This window comes from Microcaecilia unicolor, chromosome 11 (genome assembly GCF_901765095.1).
Source record: "Microcaecilia unicolor chromosome 11, aMicUni1.1, whole genome shotgun sequence".
NCBI lineage: Eukaryota > Metazoa > Chordata > Amphibia > Gymnophiona > Siphonopidae > Microcaecilia > Microcaecilia unicolor.
This window is the reverse complement of record NC_044041.1, coordinates 104,775,815-104,792,129: the sequence shown is the minus strand read 5'-3', so window position 1 is coordinate 104,792,129 and position 16,315 is coordinate 104,775,815. Positions and strand designations below refer to the sequence as shown.

Genomic DNA, 16,315 nt, shown 5'->3' with positions numbered 1-16,315 from the left:
GACGCGCTTAAATCTTTTTTTTTAACCCTGAAGTCGCAGTGTCGGTGTTAGTGAAAGAACCAGGTCGCCTCCTCCTGCCTTTCCTTCATTCTCTCAGTGTCCCGCCCTCGCGGAAATGGGAAGCTACGTCAGAGGAAGGCAGGACACAGAGGGAACGAAGGGAAGGCTGGAGGAGGCAAGCCTGGTCCTTTCACTAACGCCGGTGCTGCAAGTTCAGGTAAAAAAATAAAATAAAAGACTTAAACACGTTGCAGGCGGCAAGAACAGAAAGCAGGGCTGTCAGGGAGCTAAGGGCAGGCAGGTGGGGCTGGACATGGATGGAGGGGAGGGAAGACAGGCTTTTAAGGTGTCTGTCTCTGTCCCCTGGGTCACCATATCTGCTCTGACCCAGGGGACAGAGACAGACACCTTAAAAGCCTGACTGCTTCCTTCAAACAGAAAGGCTACAACCCCAAAATAATCTCCAAGAATATTGCCTCCTCCCTCAAAACACCCAGGGAGAATCTGCTACAGTACAAGGAGAAAAAAGCCACAGACAGAATCCCCCTTGTACTGACATACAATCCAGAGCTGGAAAAACTGAGGAAAATCATAAGAGATCTACAACCTATACTCCAGGAGAATGAATTACTAAAAGAGATTTTCCCATCCCCACCAGTACTGGCCTTCCGACAGCCACCCAACTCAAAACACAAGCTAATCAGAAGTAAACTTCCATCACAGACTGAAAAGGAACAGAAGGGCACACTTCCCTGTAATTTATCCAGTTGCAAACTATGCCAAAATATTTCACAGGACCCCACAGTCATCCACAAAGGAAAGATATTCAACATAAAGGAATCTTTCACTTGCTCATCTTCCAATGTGGTATATATCATTCAGTGTAAAAATGTAATGAAGGATGCTATATTGGAGAAACAGGCCAGATGCTTAAGACAAGATTCAATTTACATAGACATCACATGAACAATACTGGTGCCAGTAGGGCTCCCACCCCTGTTGGTCAGCATTTTACAGGACCCAGGACACTGTACCAGTGACTTCACAGTGAGAATCCTGAAAGGTAAGTTTAAAACCATACAAGAACGTAAGACCTTTGAAGTCAGAATGATTGAATATTTTAACACCCAACAGAAAGGACAAGGATCTGGGGTTCCTAGCCCATTATAAACTATAAAGCTGTATTTCTCTATTGATCACCCCACCCGTCACCTATCCACACCCATCCTGTTAGAATATCAATGATATGCTTTGATGTCCCCATGCATACCTCCTACCCACCCCCATCCTCCCACTCTGTCAGACTGTCATAGTAATGCTTGAATGTTTTCACTTATATACACTGTCAGCTAGCACATTTGCTTATTTCCGATCTGACGAAGAAGGGCAACCTTCGAAAGCTAATCAAGAAATGTATTAAGTTATGTCCAATAAAAAAGGTATCATCTTATTTTCTTTTCCATGTTTTATTTTGTTTGATTTCTATTGATAAGAAGGGGGGAGAGGAGAAATTCTGGACATGGAGGGAAGAAGAGAGAGTTGAAATGCTGGACATGGATGGAGGGGAGGGAACAGAGAGAAAGTGAGATGAACATGGATACAGGGGAGAAGAGAGGAGAAATGCTGGACATGGATGGAGGGAAGAGCAAAAATGCTGGACGTGGATAGAAAGAGGAAGGAGATGCATACTGACAAGATGAGGGAAAGGGAAAAGAGGAGAAAAACTGCACATGGATGAATAAAATAGGCAAAAGCTGGAACCACTCTATACCTCCTCCAGTCAAGTCTGCAGAGGACCCAGCTTTTACCTATGGATGTAGGGCAAAAAATGAAGAAGAAAGGAGGAAAGTAAAGAAATAAATGGAAAGGAAGCCCTGGAAATGGAGTTAAGGGAACAGACAGAGAGCAGCAGAATCAGAAAAACAAAGTCACCAGACAACAAAAGTAGAAAAAGATCATTTTATTTTCATTTTAATGTTTGGAAGATGTCCAATTTGAGAATTTATATCTGCTGTCTTATTTTGCACTGGGTATATTAGAGCTGTAACAGCTTATAGATATTATTTAAAATGAAAAAAAAGATCACAAGTTATTTTTTACTCCTATACTCGTATAGTATTTTCAATGATAGTTTATATGCGCCACGGCTGGTATAAGGGGTGTGGCTACCATTGTAAATTTAATGTCAAAATTGTATACTGCCTTAGGTGAATCTTTATGATGTGGTTAATTAATCAATCAATCAATCAATCAATAAATAAATAAATAAATAAGAATGAGACTATTGAAGGCCGGTTCTTATGGACACCAGGGGGATCATTTTCAAAGCCAGAGAATGTGGTAAAGGCGATTAGCTTAGCTGGATTTAAAAAAAGGTCTGGATGACTTCCTAAAGGAAAAGTCCATAGACCATTATTAAATTGACATGGGGAAAATCCACTGCTTTTTTTCTGGGATAAGCAGCATAAAATGTATTGAGCTTTTTTGGGATCTTGCCAGGTATTTGTGACCTGGATTGGCCACTGTTGGAAGCAGGATGGTGGGCTTGATGGACCTTTGGTCTCTCCCAGTGTGGCAATACTTATGTACTTATGAACTTAGAAAGTTCCATTGGTTACTATAAGGGGCATTTTCGATATGATGTCTAAGTCCAACTTTGGACATTTTGCTAAAATGTCCAAATTAAAGTGGGAAATATAGCAATTTTCAAAACAGAAAAACAGCCACTTTGAAAAAAAAAAAAAAGAAAAGAAAAGACATTTGCTCGATGTTTTGTGCTCTGTGTGTTTAATTTTTGGTCCATTTAAAAAAAAAAAAAATGTCCAATTCAGTCTTTGGTGCAAGAGACTACCCGTATCTTAATTTTCCTATCCGCATCTTCATTTTCCTACCTATAAGAAAGTAGTTTATAAATCTATATATACAGCTACTTTTTCATACCAAGATACTAAATGGCAGAATTCCTTGCCGAAAAATACAGATCCCAACATGATTATTTGGTTTTCGTAAGTTTTTGAAATCCTTCCTTTTCAAAAATGTCTGTCAATTGATCCTGGTACCTAATCTCCCCCCTTCCATTCTCCCTATTATGCTTTATTGTAGAATTCTTTATATATTTACGATTCTTTCCTTATTGATATGTGTGGGATTATATATTTTTGTTTCATATTTTGTATTGACTTCTTTTTAGCTTGTTAGCCACAATGAACTTGAAATTGTACAGGAAAATGTGGATGCAAAATTACAGTTTATCTACAGTCTAATCTTAAGTTGTAAACAAATTTATGGTGCAATAAACAGCCCAGAGATGGGGACCAAGGACATAGCATGGAGGAAAAAAGCAGTGATTACCTTGAACTTGGACAGAACGGGGCATGGACAGCTGAAAACTTGGATAAGTGGCTCAACTGTGGAACTTTGCTTTAATGGCAGTCTCAAAAAGAGGGTATCAGAGACTCCTAATGTTTGTGCTAGGGCTGCACCAAATATTGTATCCGATTCGGCCCAGAATATATTCATATTCAGCCAAATAGCGATTTAAATTCTAATACAATAATTCAGGGCTCTACTGTGCTAAATCCTACTGAAATAAACACTTGATTTCTGATTTCACGTTGCTTCTTTTATTATTTGCTATGTGGAGGAGTGGGCCTAGTGGTTAGGGTGGTGGACTTTGTCCTGGGGAACTGAGGAACCGAGTTCGATTCCCACTTCAGGCACAGGCAGCTCCTTGTGACTCTGGGCAAGTCACTTAACCCCCATTGCCCCATGTAAGCCCGCATTGAGCCTGCCTGAGTGGGAAAGTGCGGTGGTACAAATGTAACAATAAAAATAAATGTTAAAGCTCAATGCTCATTATTCGTATTCAGCAGAATAGTAAAATATGCTATCAGTACAGCTCTAGTTCTGTACTACTACCACTACTTATTTCTCAAGCGCTACTAGACGTACGCAGCGCTGTACACTTGAACATGAAGAGACAGTCCCTGCTGAACAGAGCTTACAATCTAATTAGGACAAACAAGAGATAAGGGAATATTAAAGTGAGGATGATAAAATAAGGGTTCTGAGCAAGTGAATAAGGGTTAGGAGTTAAAAGCAGCATCAAAAAGGTGGGCTTTTAGCTTAGATTCTGGAAAAAATCCAAAAGTCAGAAGCTTTCAGGTATTGTAACTGTAAGACCAAGGCCTACCCTATAATTAGCTAGAAGGGGCATTTTCAAAAGAACATCCTGCTTATAATGTCCAAAAAAGCCCCTATCCACCTCACAGTCATTTTCAAACAGGAAAAACATCAGGATTTCTTGCTCAAAAATAAGTGAGAACGTCTTGCAGTGAACTATCCAAAATGAACAGCCAATTTCCAAAATATGAATGCCAAAAAAGCAGGCATAAGATGTCTGTCCAGCATCATTTGTACAAAAATGACCATGCAGAGGAGCAGCCTAGTGGTCAGTGCAGTGGACTAAGGGACCCAGGTACTAATCCCACCTTAATCTCCTTTATATGTTATTGTGTGCCCTCCAGAAAACAGCTAAAGCCTACTGTACCTAAAGGTCCACCACCTACAACAGCCATCACGATATAGTGGAATTAGAAAAGGAGCACATGAAAGGGAGACAAAAATGATAAAGGGGATGGGATTTCCCTATGAGAAAGGCTGAAGCGGCTAGGGCTCTTCAGCTTGGAGAAAAGATGGCTGAGGGGAGATATGATAGAGGTCTATAAAATGAATGGAGTGGAATGGGCAGACGTGAATTGCTTGTTACTCTTTCCAAAAAAGCTAGGACACTAGGGGCACACAATGAAGTAGAAAGTAGTAAATTTAAAACGAATCGGACAAAATATTTCTTCACTCACGTGTAATAACTCGGACTTTGTTGTCAAAGCTAGCTTAGCGGGGTTTTAAAAAGGTTTGGATGGCTTTCTAAAGGAAAAGTCCATAGACCCATTATTAAAATGGATTGGGGGAAAATCCACTGCTTATTTCTAGAATAAGCAACATATAAAACGTATTGCACTATTTTGGGACTTGCCAGGTACTTGTGACCTGGATTGGCCACTGTTGGAAACAGGATCCTGGGCTTGATGGCCCTTCAGTCTGTCCCAGTATGGAAATAATTTAGTACTTATGTAGGTGTCATATAAATTCAGGTACAGTAGGTATTTCTAGTTCCAGGAAGGCTCACATATTTGTACAGAGAGTTAAATTGGGAGTTACACCTGGGTCCTGTTGAACTAAGTCCACTGCACTGACACTAGGCTATACCTTACACTTGCTTTGCTTTGTTAGGAATGGCCATAATACCTGAAGCTGTCAAAGAGCCTGGTATTCACTTGTCACTTTTACTTCTTAGGGGAGTGGGAGGGGGTCATAACACTGGGAGATTAAAGAGCTGTCCTGCCTTCATCTCCAGTAGTCAGCTGCTCAATCAGGGTACCCTTTTGTACCTGAATTGTATTGAAATAGGTCTAGATAAAAACATCCTTCTTTGTTGCCTTGGACCTTTCTTCCCATTCCATTATTGCTGAAAGCCGTCCTAATTTTGGGCCCACCCTAGTCCCACCCAAACATGCCTCCAACACGCCTCCCTTGCTATTGGACAAACTGCAGTGTAAAACCTCCAAATTCTGCCTTTCAAAACTGCGAGTTTGGACATTTTCAGCAGACGGACCTTCTTTGGGGCATTTTTGAGACATCCATCTGCTTTGAAAATTAGCGTCATATTTATAGGGATGGATATAATGGCATCATTGTTTGTATGCTGACTTCGCATAAACAATGATTAAGCCATGTTGTGGCCAAATTACTGGGCAAAGCAGGACGGATAGATCAGATAGGTCTTCAACTGCTGTCATCTACTATATTTCATATGTGTTACTATATCATTACACAACCGTCAACAGAGGCAGAGAAAATCCCGATTCTGATTTTCTGGTAAATGATACAAAAATTGTTTCTAAACTTAGTAGGTATAAGCCTCAACCTACGAAACATCCAAACATATGGTGGGCATGTTAAATTGAAAAAAAAGGACTCTCCTTAAAATCCCATCAATATTAATATCACAACAAAAATAAGTATCCTGATTCAATCTAGTGACATCAAGTAATATTACACTCCTAGTAACCACTAGCCACCTCTTAAAATCTATTCAAAATGCCTCTATTAAACAACTAGTAAAAGTGGCCCGTTTCAAAGCAAATGAAACGGGCGCTAGCAAGGTTTTCATCGCCAAACACCCTCCCTGGCCAACCCCTTTGTGTTCTGCCATTGCTCCGCCCCAACGTCATGACGTTTGACGTGAGGGCGGGCCCGGAGCGATTTCCCCCCCCCCCCCCACCTCCCTGCCAACCCCTTCGTTGTTCTGCCATTGCTCTGCCCTCGAGGGCAGGGCCCGGAGGCGAGTTTGGTGGCTTCACCACCACGAATCTTCGAACCTTTTTGAAGGAAGTCAGGGCTTGGCTCACTGATGTCAGTGGTCTCAGAACGTTGAGGGTGAGTTTTTATTATAGTAGATTCTTTTACTGCACAGAAAATATACATATCTTTATAAAACACTGTAGTATCTTCACTGCACACAGCCTTCATTCATACCACTCACTCACAAACTCAAACTAAACACTCAAGCATCTCTTCAGAGCTCCAAATCAGGATATTTCTATTCAAACTTTTATAATTCAGTATCTGTCCCAATTTACACTTTGTTAATATAAGGGTTAAACTTTTAAGCTGAAGAAAAAAGTCCAGTATCACAATAACAGTCCCATCTTCATCTCATCGGGCAATATAATTCCCTTTGTTCTCATGGGACAGTATTGTTGTCTTCATAAGTTATTACACAGAATCACCAAAATAAATTGTTCATTCATGCTCCCGAATTGTGTTCAGAAATTCAATTCATTATCCACTGCGTCACAATCAAACTTCTTGCAACTCGTAACTCTGCGGGTTGCTAATCCAAAATGTGCTGTCACATAACGTATACAGAACAGCCCTCTTCCTCATTTTCGCTATTATTTGAGTTCAACATCCACATACAAAATATCAGCACTGTGTGCAGTGAGGAGACTACAGTGTTTTATAAAGATATGTATATTCCTATGCGGTAAAAGAATTGTTTAATAAAGCATTTTGAATAGATTTTAAGAGTGGCTAGTGGTTACTAGGAGTGTAATATCAATACTAATATGAGACTTTGTAAAGAAAAATGAATTCTACACCATCCATCTCCAAACCAAATTACAGACAATGATGAGCGACAGCGCTCTGCCCCATTCCTCTCCATACTATACCATACAGCACGAGTCAGCACTCTGCTCCATCTCTCATAACACTACAGAAAAGTCATTCAGCTATGCCCAACTGTCCATAATGTACAGGAGAGAGTCTCAGAGCGCACTGCTCCCTTCTTCCTACATGGTATAGAAGGCTAAATAAATAAGCACTCTGCCCTACAAAAGAATAGCCTTATCCCTGAGATTCATACTACTGTAAAGCAAGGAACCCTAGGGTCCTGAATCCAGTGGAATTTTCAGATTTCTACAACAAACATGTATGAGGTACATTTACATACAGGGGACACAGAGCAAGCAAATTGGTGTTATTACTTTACAGAGGGCAGAGTTTGTTGGAGTAAGGCTCAGATTGCTGTGATGGTCGAAAGGCGGTATATCAAATAATGAATATATCTATTTCTATCTGACTGTGTATGTGTTGCATTAGTGGTTTAATCTTAGCTTTCTTATTTTATGGTATATGCGATTTGTGACTATTGTTTTTGTTGATGTTATAACCTACAATATTTTAAGATGATTTATAGAATGATTTTGTTTTAAATGTATAATTGTTTATATTATTTTAACTGTTTTACTGACTTTGTATATGTGCTTTTGTATTCCGCCTACATGGCCGATAGAAAATGTTTAAATACATAAAATAAAAAATAAAGATCCCATTCGCATTCATTTTAGAGACCCGAAAACCCAAATGGGTTGCAATCCTCAAGGACCGAATTGGGGTTTCTCAGGGAAAGGAGGTCATAAGGAGCATCTGAAGCTGAAAAATGTTGTTTATTAACAAACATTCAAAGTTTCTAGCAGTGGTCTTTCTAAACATAGGCTACACAAGAGTATCTGACAGGGCAGGCCTATAATCAGACATATTAACCTAAACCCAGTGTCTATAAGTTGATGCCATAGCTACAGCTTATACCTAGAATGAGTCGGATATCTCTAACAATTGTATATCCAAATAAGGAGAAAGGCCTTAAACACAGAACCCAGTACTCTGCCATCACATCTGATGAAACATTGCACCCGTATAAGAGAGGGAAAACTGAAGAATGTAACACACACTGCCATAGTTGCTGCAGCCTGCAAACTGGAGAAAAAAAAATACCATGCAGTGACAAGAGGGGAAGCCAAGTTTCAGGTCTGGATCAACTTTACTGCCATCAAGTTTTCTTCATTCCTATTGCTGTGTTTTCCACAGCAGCATTTCTCCTCTCCCACAAAGATCAAACCAGCCAAAAATCCTGAATGTAGCTTTCCCTGAAATAATCTGGCACATGCTACAGCCACAAGAGGCAGAAATTTCCACCACCCCTCCCTCTCGGTCTGTCAAGTTAGTACTTTCAGCTCTGAACAGCATTAAATCGCCTTCCTCAAAATCTGCAGTGAACTCTCCGTCATAGCCAAAGGACTGAAGCCCAACCCTGTCAGCTCTGCTACAGAAAACCAAGCACATTACTAAATGATATACCTGAAAAAGTATTACAATGAGTTTTTGCCTCTGAGGCAAGTTTCTCTTCGTATTCTCTTTTGGCTTTCTTTAATCAATGCTGTGCATCTAACTTGCCAGTGCTTATGTGCTTCTTGTTTTCTTCATTGGATCTTATTTTCATATTCTGAAAGATGTTCTTTTGCTCTAATTGCCTCTTACACTTTTTCTCCTTAACCATGCTGGCTGTCATTTGCTCTTCTTTCAACCTTTATAATACGTGGAATACATCTGGTCTGGCTTCCAAAATGATATTTTTAAACACGTCCATGCCTGATTTAAAGTCCTAACCTCTGCTGCTGAGCCTTTTGAGTTTTTAAAAATTTCTCCTCACTTTATCATACTAACCCTTTCAAAAATTAAATGCCACAAAAGTAGATTTCCTTAGTGACTGCACTCCAGTTAAGTTGCATTGATCATGTATGATCACCTGTTTCCAAGCAGACCCAACACAGTTACTTCTTGTACTAAGTCCTGCATTCACTAAGAACTAGATCTAAAAGAGCTCCCCCTCTTGCCAGTTCCTAGACCAGTTGCTCCATGAATCAGACATTTATTATATCTAGGAATTTTTACCTCCCTAGCACTCCCTGATGTGGCATTTAACCAGTCAATACTGAGGAATTGAAATCACCCACTGCTGCCAAATTTGCTAGCTTCTCTAATTTCTGTTAACATATCTTCATCTGTCTGCTTATTCTGGCCTGGCGGATGGTAGTATAGCTCTACATGTATATTCTTTCACTTCACACAAGGAATTTCTATCCATAAGGATTCCATGTTGCTGTCATTGCAAACTAATTTATACTGTAGTAACACTGTGTCACATTGATTGCCCTCTTTCCACCAGGTCTGAGATACCTAATATCTCTAACTCTTCATTTAGTGCTATATACGCTACACTCTCGTATCTTATTTTTAGGCTTCTAGTATTGTATACAGACTCAGGTGTTTTTTTTCCCTTGCATGTACAAGCTACTTAGAAGTTGACAGGAATAATTTGCAACCTTTGCTCTGTTCTATTGGGATTTCCTAAAGGAAAGGGAATGGGGACTTAATATACCGCCTTTCTGTGGTTTTTGCAACTACATTCAAAAGCGGTTTTATATAGTATATACAGGTACTTATTTGTACCTGGGGCAGTGGAGGGTTTAAGTGACTTGCCCAGAGTCACAAGGAGCTGCAGTGGTAATTGAACCCAGCTCCCCAGGATCAAAGTCAAGTCCACTGCACTAACCACTAGGCTATTCCTCCACTCCTAAATGTCCTATTACAATAGTAACCTTCATAGGGGGATCAAAGATGGCGGATGGTATATGACCTAAGGCTGATTGCTCCTTGCTTGTGTCCTGTGTTTTTCTGCATAACTTTTGCACGACGCCGAAAAGGAGAGGGAAAATAAGGGCAACCTTACCTACTACTCCCCCACCAGGTCAAAGGTTGATTTTACACCTACAGAGTTACTTTTTGGGAACAAAATGGAAGCATCTTTGCTGCTTTCCAAGGACAGAGAGCGTCTGCGGTTCTAGAGGACAGCATTTCACTCAGCCCGCCTGCCAAAACGTCTCCACACCTTTGGCGTTTAGTTCTATTCCCTTTGGGTGTGGCTGAAGCAAAATAAAGTAAGCAAATCAATTAATGTGAACGGGAAGGAAGAGAGGAGGGTAGGTGGAGGCGAGTGGTTACAAGTGGTTACGAGTCAAAAGCAATGTTAAGAGGTGGGCTTTCAGTCTAGCTTAAAGGTGGCCAAGGATGGGACAAGACGTAGGGCTCAGGAAGTTTATTCCAGGCGTATGGTGCAGCGAGACAGAAGGCGCAAAGTCTGAGTTGGCAGTAGTGGAGAAGGGAATAGATAAGGATTTATCCATGGAGCGGAGTGCACGGGAAGGGGTGTAGGGAAGGACGAGTGTGGAGAGATACTGGGGAGCAGCAGAGTGAGTACATTTATAGGTTAGTAGAAGAAGTTTGAACAGGATGCGAAAACGGATAGGGAGCCAGTGAAGGGTCTTGAGGAGAGACTCATTGAGACTCCGGAGCTCTGCCTGCCTCTTGGGTCCTGAGCCTCAAATGGGAAGCACTTGTGAACATGCTACCCTGGAGGTTCTGGATCTTAGCTGTCTACTTAAGAACCTAAATTTGGCTTCCAGAACCTCCCTCCTACATTTTCCTACGTCGTCAGTACTCGCATGTTACCAAGACAGCTAGTTCCTCTCCAGCACTTTAGATTGTAAGCTCCTTTGAGCAGGGACTGTCCTCTATGTTAAATTGTACAGCTCTGCGAACCCTAGTAGCGCTTTAGAATGTCAAGTAGTAGTAGCACTGTCTAAAATCTATCTAGGTGACACATAAGGTTCGCCACCTTCGCACCAGGCAGCCAAGTAACCAAGCGATCCTCATATGCACCAGCCACTGAGTTATCTACACACCTAATGAATGAATCTCCAATACGGCCATCCCAATCCTTCCCTCCTAGGCAAAGCCCCTGGAGACATATCCTCAGTGTGAGAGGATGTTACAGCCCTTGGGGGGGGGGGGGGGGGCAGGTCCTGGCTACAAGATCACTTCCTCCTCTCCAAGGCGATGCTTTCCCTTCAGGTGACCTTTTTCCTCCATGGCAGAACAGAGGCTGCCAGACTAATGGTGGGATTTCTCTAATATGTCCTTGTAGGCCTCCTCTAAATATCTCTCTGCCTCAGCTCCTCCAAGTCTCCAGGAATCGAACCTATTCTCTGACTGCTACGAGCTCTTTGCACATAGTACACACATATGACCTCTCAACAACTGGGAGATAATCAACATGTGACAGTGCAAAAGTCTGGATAGCCCCCATCTTGCTGCTGGACTGCTGTCTGCATCTTATTATTGATTATTTTTTTAATTAAGTTGCTAATGGAGTACAAATTTGTAGATTAAAGTTCCCTATAATTGTTAATTACATTATAGGCTATGCTAATATTTAGGGTTTTAAAATTTCTTTTTATTTGTATTATTTGTAGGTTCCTCTTTCTAAACCTAAGTAGATTATTTCTAACAGCTAATTACTGGCTGATACAAATGCCCTAATTAATTGGTTCAAGGGCCTATAAACCAAGGATTGGGTGAGAGGGAATTAAACTCTGAACAGGTTTCCTGTGACTATCAAATCTGCTCTACACTGATGCTACGGTAAACTCTAGAATAGTTCCTTAACTGCTAGTATATGAAACTGTAATGGAGACTTTAAATGCTAAACAAAAAAAAAACCTATTCCTTAAACTACCTTTGCTAAATAAGCAGAGTAACTTAAAAATAAAGACACTGAGATTACCTATTTACTACTACTACTTATACTTCTACTAGCCGTTGAGCCCGTAAAAACGGGCTGGTATTGAGGTTTTCCTACCCCCGCGGTCACCACCGCTCCCCTCCCCCCCTCGAAGTCGCCACCGCGCTCCCCCCCTCGAAGTCGCCGCCGCCGCCACCCCCCACCTGGCCCGGGCCCTCTCTTTACTTTTGAACTTACACATCCATTCGCCGAACGCAGCAACGCACATCAGCTGAGCTGCCCCTTCCTTCTCTGCCTGTGTGTGTCCCGCCCTCGCTGACGTTACGTCACAGGAGGGCGGGGCCACAGGCAAAGAAGGAAGGGCTCAGTGCAGCTCAGCTGATGTGCATTGCTGCGTTCGGCGAATGGATGTGTAAGTTCAGAAGGGAAGATAGGGCCCGGGCCGGGTGGAGGGGTGGCGGCAGCAACCTCGGCGGCGCAGTTTCCCCCTCTGCCCCGCCCCCCCCCCCCCGTCATCACGTATTGACGCGGGGGCGGGACAGAGAGGGAAGTCTCTACTGCGCATTTGCGAGTGAGTCGGTCACTCGCCATTTATATGTTTGATAGCGCTACAAGGCATACCAGCGCTGTACACCATACATGAAAAGACAGTCCCTGCTCAAAGAGCTCACAATCTAAATAGGATGCAGCGCTGTACACTTTAAGTCTACCTTTCCCCAAATTTAAAAGCAATTTCCCAGCAAATAACTTACTAGGGAAGTTCTGTCCTGCTCTGGAAGTCCTCTTGCAGCACCTCTTCTGGACAGACAGCAATTGAAAGTTTGGCTTACTTATGTGCCTGTGCTGCTGTCACACTACAATCAGTGTGACAACAGGGCCCTTTTCAACTATGGGTCACTAGTGCCTTGCCCAAGATCACAAGGAACGGCAGTGGAATTTGAACCAGGCTGCCCTAGTTCTTAGCCTGCTGCTCCAACGATTAAACTAATAAGACGTGAGGAGCAGCGGTGGGTTCAGAGACAGGAGAAGAGGTGATATTGATAAAGGAGAAATGGAGAATTTGGGAGAGGGCAGATGGTAGAATTGGGTTTAGAAGCTGAAAAGAGGTTTAAAGATAGGTGAACAGTGAGAAAGATGAAACGGATGGCTCAGGAATGGAAAAGGGGTGAAAACGGAGAGTGGGTTCAGCAACAGAGTAAGGAAAGTGGATTTTGGGGTGGGGAGACTTGGCAAGCACAGGTTCAGGTGCACTGGGGACCAATAAATAAAAAGACCAAATCATACCTATTAGGCTTGTGACACACGCATTTGGCTGTCCCTTCTTCACAAGCATTCAAGGAACCAGTGCTCCCTTCACTTGGTCGGCATCTCTTTTTAAACCTCGCCGCCGCATTTCTTTCTCTCAACCAACCAGCATCCCCCCTCCCTTGTCCAGCATCTCTCTCACACAAGACACCCCCTACCCCGGTCCATCATCCATCTGTCTCCCTACAAGACAGCCCCTCCTCCCCGGTCCGGCATCTTTCCTTCGCTCTCACCCCACCCCTCCCCTCCGTCAGGCATCGCTCCCTCATTCTCAAACCCCACCCCATCCGCCATCACTCCCTCTTTCTCAACCCCCCCTACTGCCTTACTTTCAAACTGTTGGCAGCTGCGATTCATACAGGTTGCCTGCGATGGCCTGGACTGCTTTCCCTCTGCTGCATCCCGCCCCACCGGAAACAGGAAATTGCATCACTGGGGCGGGGAGGAACAGAGAGGGAAGCTCGGACTCGCTGCTGGCGAGTCGCGCGACCTCAAATATATGTTTGAAGGTAGGTCCGGGGGGGGGACATGGGGTGGTGGCGGTGATGATGATGAGAATGAGACATAGATATCCGGCTGCAGGCTAGACGAAGGGAAGAGAGCTTGAGAGTGATAAAGAGATGCTGAACGGGTCGGGGTGTGTTGTGTGATTTGCAAGAGTACAGAGGTTCCGAACCGCGGGAGGGTGGTGAAATCAGAGAAACCGGACCGGAGGAAATGCGCGGGTTGACGATAGGCCCTTTGATTTAAGCATTTCCTGACTCAGGTTTTTCCAGTTATCTATCTTTCCGCACGCGTGTGTGCTTGTGCTCCACGTGTTTTACACTTACTACCTCTGAATCTGTAAATGCAAGACTTTCCTACTTATTGTTTGGCTTTATTTGCCGCCTTTTGAACTCAGTGCAGTGTACAATAAGAATAGATCAAACATGAGCAATAACAGCAGCAAAAATATTCAAATACAACGTATGGCATAGTCTACTATTCAATGTCAACACAGTTATCAATAGAAATCAAACAAAATAAAACATGGGACATGTTTTATTTGTTTGATTTCTATTGATAACCTTTAAGAGTGGACTAACACGGCTACCACACCTCGCTACTTAGAATGTCAACACAATATGTAATAGAACATTTTAATTGATAGTGACAGGTAAAGCAAAGATGAAACTTATAGATTAAGAAGAGTTAGAAGGTCATGTGACTAATTTAAAGAAGTTGCACATGAGGTGAGAGAGATGGTTAAATATTATTTCGGGTAGGAGTGGATAACATGTCCTACTGCAGTACGTGTAGCCCTTGTCACTCCTTGTTTATCACCTTTTGAAGGAATTCACTCAAGGCGGTGTACAGTAAGAATAGATTCAAACATGAGCAATAGGCAATTACAGGCAGTAAAAAAATATTTAAATAATAATATAGCTACACTTACAATGTCAACACAATACATCATAGAACATTTTAATTGATAGTGAAGGGTAACATCCTTACCAAACATTCCATGATCTCAGCAAATATATAGTGGAATTAGAAAAGGTCCAGAGAAGAGCGACAAAGTTGATAAAGGGGATGGGATGATTTCCCTATGAGGAAAGGCTAAAGTGACTGGGGCTCTTCAGCTTGGAGAAAACGACGGCTGAGGGGAGATATGATAGAGGTCTATAAACTAATGAGTGGAGTGGAACGGGTAGATGTGAAGCATCTGTTTACGCTTTCCAAAAATACTAGGACTAAGCGGCATGCGATGAAGCTACAATGTAGTAATTTAAAACGAATCAGAGAAAATTTTTCTTCACTCAACGTGTAAACTCTAGAATTTGTTGCCGGAGAATGTGTAAAGGCGGTTAGCTTAGTGGAGTTTTAAAAAAAGGTTTGGACGGCTTCCTAAAGGAAAAGTGCATAGACCCATTATTAAATGGACTTGGGGAAAATCCACTGTTTCTGGGATAAGCAGCATAAAATATTTTGTACTTTTTGGGATCTTGCCAGGTATTTGTGATCTGGATTGGCCACTGTTGGAAACAGGATGCTGGGCTTGATGGACCTTTGGTCTTTCCCAGTATGGCAATACTTATGTAATGTTTATACAAGGGCATTTGCACGTTCTTAATCTGTCTTATCCAAATTCCTATTCTTTAATCACCAATAACTGTAATTTACCGCCATCTGTCTTGAAGTCCTTTATGAACCTTTAAAACATGACATAGATGTTTTCAAACCAATCCAACAATATAATGCCATTGACTGGTACATAGATTAACAAAACAGCATTAGTTACAACATCCTTAACTATAACTCCATTAAATTTTCAGAATTTTTGTAAGGTTTTGGCTTAGAAAAGTAAACCCTTCCCGCTCCTCCTTGTTCAGCCCCCCCCCCTCCATACCTCCCACCCCAGGGTAAAACACAATCAAACAGATCCAGATTCAAGGGACCACATTGCTCACTGTGCCCTGAAAGGTGCCCCACACAACTGCCAGGTACGCAACCTCTGTTTACGTTCTGCTAGTAACCTTTCCATTTCCATGCCCCAGTTTAGAGAGCCACTTTTTAATGGAAGGTACACCCTCATGTTTCCACTGAGCAGCTACTGTCACTCTGGCCACTCCAGCCACTATTCTCACAAATCTCTGCTGTGGGGGTGTTAACCCTACTGCCTGAACGGAAAACAAGAAGACTTCTGGGGCCTACCTGAAGGTACATCCCTCCCATCTCTGCAGCCTACTATGGACCGCCTTCCAGAATGCTTTGGCTTTAACACACGTCCACCATATGTGGCCCATGTGCCCCGTTGGCCACATCCCTCCAACAAAGGCCGAGGCAGTTGGGTATATTCTTTGTAAACGGTCCGTTGTGAGATACCAGTGGAACAGAATTTTCACCGCATTTTCTTTTAATGGTACGTGAATAAACCCACCCCCACCCTTTTTTCGATTCTTCCCCATTCTGCCTCCCCCAGGG

At 42.4% G+C, this 16,315-nt stretch overlaps 1 protein-coding gene across 1 annotated transcript in view; it reads right to left on the bottom strand.

Annotated features, from left to right (window-relative positions):
• MARCHF2 (membrane associated ring-CH-type finger 2) overlaps positions 1-13,744 on the bottom strand; it is a 74,216-nt gene extending 60,472 nt beyond the window's left edge. The window contains exon 1 of the mRNA XM_030219823.1: positions 13,681-13,744. The gene's annotated coding sequence lies outside the window, so the exon portion shown is untranslated. The remainder of the gene's footprint in view (positions 1-13,680) is intronic.
• Between the last annotated feature and the right edge of the window lie 2,571 nt (positions 13,745-16,315).